Consider the following 6,887-nt stretch of genomic DNA (forward strand, 5'->3'; position numbering starts at 1 on the left):
ATGGTTCATTTGGAGTTCTCAACCTAAATTAATTACTAGTTGATTAGTTTTTACTGATACATTCACTTGTTCTTGCATTTCAGTCGTGTCCATGAAGAACCTAATAGCGGGCAAGCATTCCACATTTCTTTTCTGCCTTTCCCTCTCCCTCGGCACCTGTCCCTCCTTGAAGCCATGATTTCCCACCACCTGACACTCGGCAGATATTCCCTGCTCAACACTTTTCCTTCTCTTCGCACTTAAACTAAGATCCCTGCCTTTCCCTCCAGGACCTTGCCTGGTCACAAGGAAGGTGCTGGGAAGTCAAATCATAGCAAGTGTAAGACCAGGTCAAGCAACATGCTTATATATTGAACATTAGATAGTATAGTGGAGACACAAAAATTTAGTTGTTCCTCAACAGATATTTGTTTCTGTTGACATTTAATTCACTGGATAAAATGAAGTGATCTGCATTTCACACATTCAACTCAGGCAAATACAGGAGACATTAGTGGTGAAGTTCCTTTCGTATTGTTGGAAATTGAAAATCTGTTACTTCTAACTAACAAGTGTTGACTCTTTAGCTCATGCTCAGTCCTGTTCTATATAGTCTACCCTTATTAAACAACTTGATTTTTTTACAACACATTTATGAGCTTTGCACAAATAGTATCCCCATGTTATAGATGAGGAAACTAAGACACAAGTCATAGAGCTTGATTAAGAGACAAAGAATGCAGCATAGTCAGGATTTGGAGATAAAATGTCCTAAAGATTAAGGCAGGGAATGAACTCATACAAATCCCTAACTCCACCAAACACTGTGTGCAAGAAGTACCCACTACTTGGACCAGATGGTTGATTCAAAACTGTGAGTTACACCCTCTCTGCACTGCCCTATTCTCAGGAAATCTACTTTAAATCTTATCAGAAATCTAAAATATGTGTATATTAGTGAGTTCTACAAACATATCTGAAATTGATGGCATGAAGATGAAATCATTTAGTTCTGAAAGGAAAACTTATTGTGAGGTGGAATTGAGCAACAGCAACCTTGATGGAGATGGTTCTTGAGAGTGAAAGGAATTTTTCTTAACAGAAGAAAATTCCTTTAATATCCAATTGCAGTCTATCAGATATCCCAATCATCAATTTTGATGTTAAAACCTCAAGATTTTGAACCATAAATCTCAAAATATTACTCAGAAGAAAATATTACTCAGAAAGTAATGAGAATTTGGGACCCTAAGCAAATCCCAAGATTCCATTTTGGAGTATGTTAAAAGATCCTTTGGTGTAAGAATCTCTTTGGAAATCACTATGATGAATGAACTGATGAATCCAATTACTGGGTTTGATTTTGCCCAAAGCAAACATTCTCAAAGGACATCTAATGTCCCAAACATGGGTCATTCTCAACACCTCACTTACTCTGGCATTATTCAAATTAGCACACCTCTCTCCTGTCTTCTTTACAAATTGATTAAGTCAAATATTCCCACAGGGTCCTAAAGTTATGCATCATGATTCAGGGCCCAAGAGAGGAAGCTACAGAAATAGAGGCCAATTGGACCAGTGCCCAATGGTGGAATATCTCAAAAACAAGGGCAAATGGCCACCAAGGAAAGAGTTACTTTGTTTTTTGATTTAAAAACTAATCATCTCCACTGCAGTAATGCTGCTGGCAAATGTTCCCTTTCACAATTCCATATTTAAGAATATTACTTTGGAAGTTATAAATTGCCAGTTATTATTTGATTATCTCAGCTTGGAGCTTGCTACATAATGACTTCCTCAGTAGGATGCTGAGCTGCTAATTCATAACCTCCTTCTGAAAAAAGCTTTTCAGGAAATTTGTAACAAATCCATTAAATTAAAATGAATTTCTGCTATATTGAGAAGTAACTGAACCATATGGGGCCAATCCAAATGACGTCCTTTTTATTTATGTTTTGCTCCCAACCAAAGAAAATTCCACTTACTTCTCTTGAGCAAGGGGGCATGCCCTATTCTTGTTCAGGATCCTTGTGATTTGTGCAGAGGGAAATAGAATCTTTTCATGAGATGTATTTAAAAGTATTCTATATAATTACATATTTGTCCATAATGGTCTGCCAAACTTTTTAGAGAGTGAAAACTGAAAATAGGTCAAAAATGCCTTTGTGATTTGGGGTTATCATTCCTAAGGACAACAGCTTACAACCCTGGCTGTACCTGGGAACTCTCTCCCCCACCTCTTTTCATGGTGCTGAGTTCGAACCTTACATACCAGGAAAGGGCTCAGCCACTGAGCTACATCTCTAACCCTAGGGCATTTTTTAAAATCCAGATGTCCTGGTCACACTCAAGAGCAATTATTTCAGAGCCTCTACTGGGGGATTTAGGCATCAGCATTTTTAAAAAAGCTCATCAGATACTTCCCAGGGGTAGCAACAGAGCAATGTTCTTCAACCTATGTGCCAGCATCAGTATTACAAGGAAAAATTGGTAAAATATGTGCTCCGGCTCCCCCAGCGGGGTTGGGATGAGGTTGAAAATTTTCTAGTGGTTTGTGGATCACATTTCCTATAGGAAAAACTGCAGATCCACTCAGAAAACCCAAGCCCAAATACCAGTACCTAAAAACACTTGTGATACATTTTCAATGTCTACAAGATAGGACCTAGTAATTAATCCTTCCAGTGTCTTCTGAAAGAATCAAGTGTGATATCTGTGAACCCTCTTGATAAAACTTAAAGTTCACATTATCTGGGTTTATCACAGAGAATTAGAGGCTGCTTTTTCTAAAAGCACCAACTCTTCACTTGGGCCTGCAGATGTCCAGTGGGTAACTAAAAGAAAGATAGAAGTCCAGCATCTCTGCCTTCATTTTGGATTGGTCTTCTTTTATTTCCTTAAACTCTGGGTCAGATTCCTGCTCAAATCTGCATGTAGGCATGTTAATCCTTTAATGAGTGTTCATTCAAAGCTGCTAATCCACAGCCTCCAAGGCTGAAGACAAGAAAATAAGAGTAACTATGGTATTTTCAATTTTTTTAGGGACATTCTGTTATAGGGTGCAACTTAAGAACAGACTGATCACACTTAGAAGTCCAAATTTGAGACTCTTTATTAAGCCATCTGGCTGACTGTCTCACACAATGCCCCAAAAATGACTATTGGGAGAACAGCTCAATCATAGGGTTGCAGGGGTTCTTATACCAAAAATCACATCAATCATAAGTGTCTGTTTCTATGATTCAAAATTACAAACTAACATCATGAAATCATCAGTAGAGAGGGAAGTGGGTCAAAATGACCCTTACCTAGGTACAAACTAAAGAATGGTTACTAACATCCACACAATCATTGTTGACATCATCATTTACATGGTGCCTAAAGGAGAAATTTGAATCAAAAGAGAACAATTTTTCATCACATAAGAATTGTCATTTTGCAGTACTAAACATGTCATGTTAAGTAACTGATGATAGGTACAGAGGCAGGGCGTTCCCATGGGAGAAGCTAAGCAATTGTTGGTAGGTACAGAGGTGGGGTGTTCCCATGGGAGAAGCTCATTTCCTATGTAACATGGAGTCTCAGAGCAAAATGGAGTCTGTTTAGTCATTGCCCATATAGCCTGGCCTACACATTTCCATGGAGCCAAATCTGTCAGCCCATCACAATTCAACTGCCAGCTTTTAAACATCTTGTTCCAGACGCCTGGAGCTGCACCTAGAGGTCTGTGGCAGCTATCCTCCACTTTCCAGGAACAGCAAACCTTGCCAGCCATCACTCCAGGTTGAGACTACCCCACAAAGCAGAGCAATCATCTCAGGGGAACCAAACTGTCCCCTTGGTGGATCACAAATCTGGTAGATAAACATCATGAGCAGCAAACGGGAATTGCCCCCTAAAAAGATAAGGACTTCTCCAGAGTCACCTCACAGAACCAGAACTGATAATAATCCATCTGACCACAGTTTTGTCATTGGAGAGCAGAGAGCTGAAGCTCCAAACCTTGGTTCTTTTTTCTGATAAAAGAAAATTTAAAGTCAGACACCGAACGTCATGCAAGAGAATTTTACTATAAGCGTAGGTAAAGTGAAACTGAGGTGAGAGGAGGATGAAAGCAGAGTACGACTCTCAGGGGGAAAATGGGTGGTATCCAAACAGAGAACAACAAAGGGAACAGGGCTGACTCCAGTATTACTGTTTGATGTTTGCCTTAGGAACTGGGGACCACCTTCTGCACTTTTTTGCCAATCAGATGTTCAACTCCTCCTTCATGTGGGGTGGTGTTTTTACCTTAATTGGTCCTTTCCAGAGCTGTCATGGTGGCCATCCTATTTAGGGCTTCATCTACAAGTCAATCCTGTGTTAATACGGGTCCTGGGGTCAGTGGCCCATCAGAGGTTAATAATGCACCTGTGCCACTGAAGACACCTCCTTTCTAAGATATATGGAGGCACCTCTTGCCATAACTCCTAGCTTTACCCTGACCTCAGCGGCCCTGTCAGGAGGTAGTCTTGTTAATTCTTCTTTCATGATGCATTTCCCTGAGTGGCTCCTCCCCACCCCCAATTAGCTCCTTTGGTTTCTATTTGTTTACTCTCAAGGACTGTATACCAATGTTTTTTACAGGTTATTTACTCCAAGATATTTACTCATTGGCTTTTAAAGTAGTTTGAAAAAAGACACTAAAAGTAACTTAAAGAAAACCTGTGACCTTGATGTTATGGTTTGGTCATGAGGTGTCCCCCAAAAGTCCACATGTGAGACAATGCAGGAAGGTTTGCAGGAAGGTTCGCAGGAAGGTTCACAGGAAGGTTCATAGGAAGGTTCACAGGAAGGTTCAGTCAGCGAATTAATCCCTGATGGGATTAATTGAAGTGGTAGGGAGGTATGAATTGGGGCGTGGCTATAGGGTATATATTTTGTATCTGGAGAGCAGAGCATCTGTCTCTCTCTCTCTGCTTCCTGATGTTGTGAGCTGCTTCCCTCTGTCATACTATCCTACCATGATTCTGCCTCATCTCGAGCCCTGAGGACTGGACTAGTACCTCTGAAACTGTGAGCCCTCAAATAAACCTTTCTTCCTCCAAAATTGTGTTGGTCAAATCATTTAGTCACAGCAGCGAAAAAGCTGACAAAACTCTTTCCATGCTCATTACTAACCAATACCTAACCGTTGGACCAAGACTGCTTAATTATGCATATATCTTGTGCCTTGTCCCAATTTTTCCTCTATTAAAACCTAAAGCCCAAACTCATCTTGTCTTCCCAATATAGCTATATTGATTAAAGTTCCTTTCCTACTTTTCACAATTATTTTTTCTGTTTTGTTTTTGGGGAGAGTTGTTGGACTTTATTTCTTGGCACCCCCAAAGAGGAAGCCTCTGGCCTAGGATTTGGGTAACAATTTTTTTTTTAATTTACAATGAACAGAAATGCTTAAGGTATAATATAGAAAGATAGGATCATAACTTCAATACAAAATGAAGTATTGATGATTTTATTTAACTCATCAATTAATAATGTAAAGGAAGGGTTGTGGAAAATAATATTCTTACAAGACAGTCCCAAAGGAAAAAGCAAACTTTCATCCCTCCTTAACCACAATGGGTCCTGAAGGGAGGAGGGCCCTGGACTTTTACCTTTTTCCCATTGCCTATGAGTCCTGGGAGGGGAAAAGCAAATAGTGAACCTCTGGGTAACAGTGGGTCCAAGAGGAAGGAAGATAAGCAGTGAACACTGAGTTCTGAGCTTTTCCCAGGGAACATGAGTTTCAGACTTCTTACAACTTCTTTCCTGACTGCCCAAGTCAACACATCCTGCCTCAGTCTCCAATAACTAATTCACTCTCATTGTAAGCTATAAAACCCAGACTCTTTCTATAACCTGAGGGTCATTTCCATACCCAGAAAATGAGCCCTCCCATGCCTGATTGATCGACTTTGCTGCAGAATAAAGGAGAGCTTGCTGATCCATTTGAGGTCTACCTCTGTACTGGTTATTTGTATTTTCATTGTGGTGCCGAAACTGTGTTGGTTATTTTTGCTTATAATAAGTTACAAAAATAAGGTCAAAGGAATGTATAAAGAACAGATACATATTAGGTTCCCAAATACTGAAATGATTTTTTTTTCTTTTTACAGACTGAATTTTGATTCATTGTATACAAATGGGGTACAATTTTTGTTTCTATGGTTGTACACAATGTAGATTCATACCATTCGTGTAATCATATATGTACATAGGGTAATGATGTCTGTCTCATTCCATTATCTTTCCTTCTCCTCTGCCCCTCCCCACCCCTCATTTCCCTCTACACATTCCATACCTCCTCCATTCTTCCCTTACCCCCTATCCCTTCCACCCTTGTTATGCATCATCATCCACTGATCAGAGAAAACATTTGGCCTTTGGTTTTGTGGGATTGGTTTATCTCACTTAGAATGAAATTCTCCATCTCCATCCATTTACCTGCAAATGCCATCATTTTATTCTTCTTTATGGCTAATATTCCATTGGATATATATGCTACAGTTTCTTTATCCATTCATCTATTGAAGGGCATGTAGGTTGGTTTCCCACAATCTAGCTATTGTGAATTGAGCCGCTATAAACATTGATGTAGCTGCATCACTGTAGTATGTTGATTTTAAGTCCTTTGGGTATAAACCAAGGAGTGGGATAACTGCATCAAAACTTGGAGATGATTTTTAATAGTTGCAAAACTAGGTAATATTTTGAGTACTAAAATAGAATGTTTGAGGAAAAAATAGAGTATTTGAATCATCTTTCCTACAGGCCAGAAGTAGATTCTGCCTAATTGGGAGGGGGAGGAGTATTTGCATTGCCCCAAAAAGGAACCATTTTCATTGCAGTGGACACAAAAGGTCTTTATTACCATTACTCTCTAC

Source organism: Sciurus carolinensis, chromosome 2, assembly GCF_902686445.1.
Source record: "Sciurus carolinensis chromosome 2, mSciCar1.2, whole genome shotgun sequence".
Classification (NCBI taxonomy): Eukaryota; Metazoa; Chordata; class Mammalia; order Rodentia; family Sciuridae; genus Sciurus; species Sciurus carolinensis.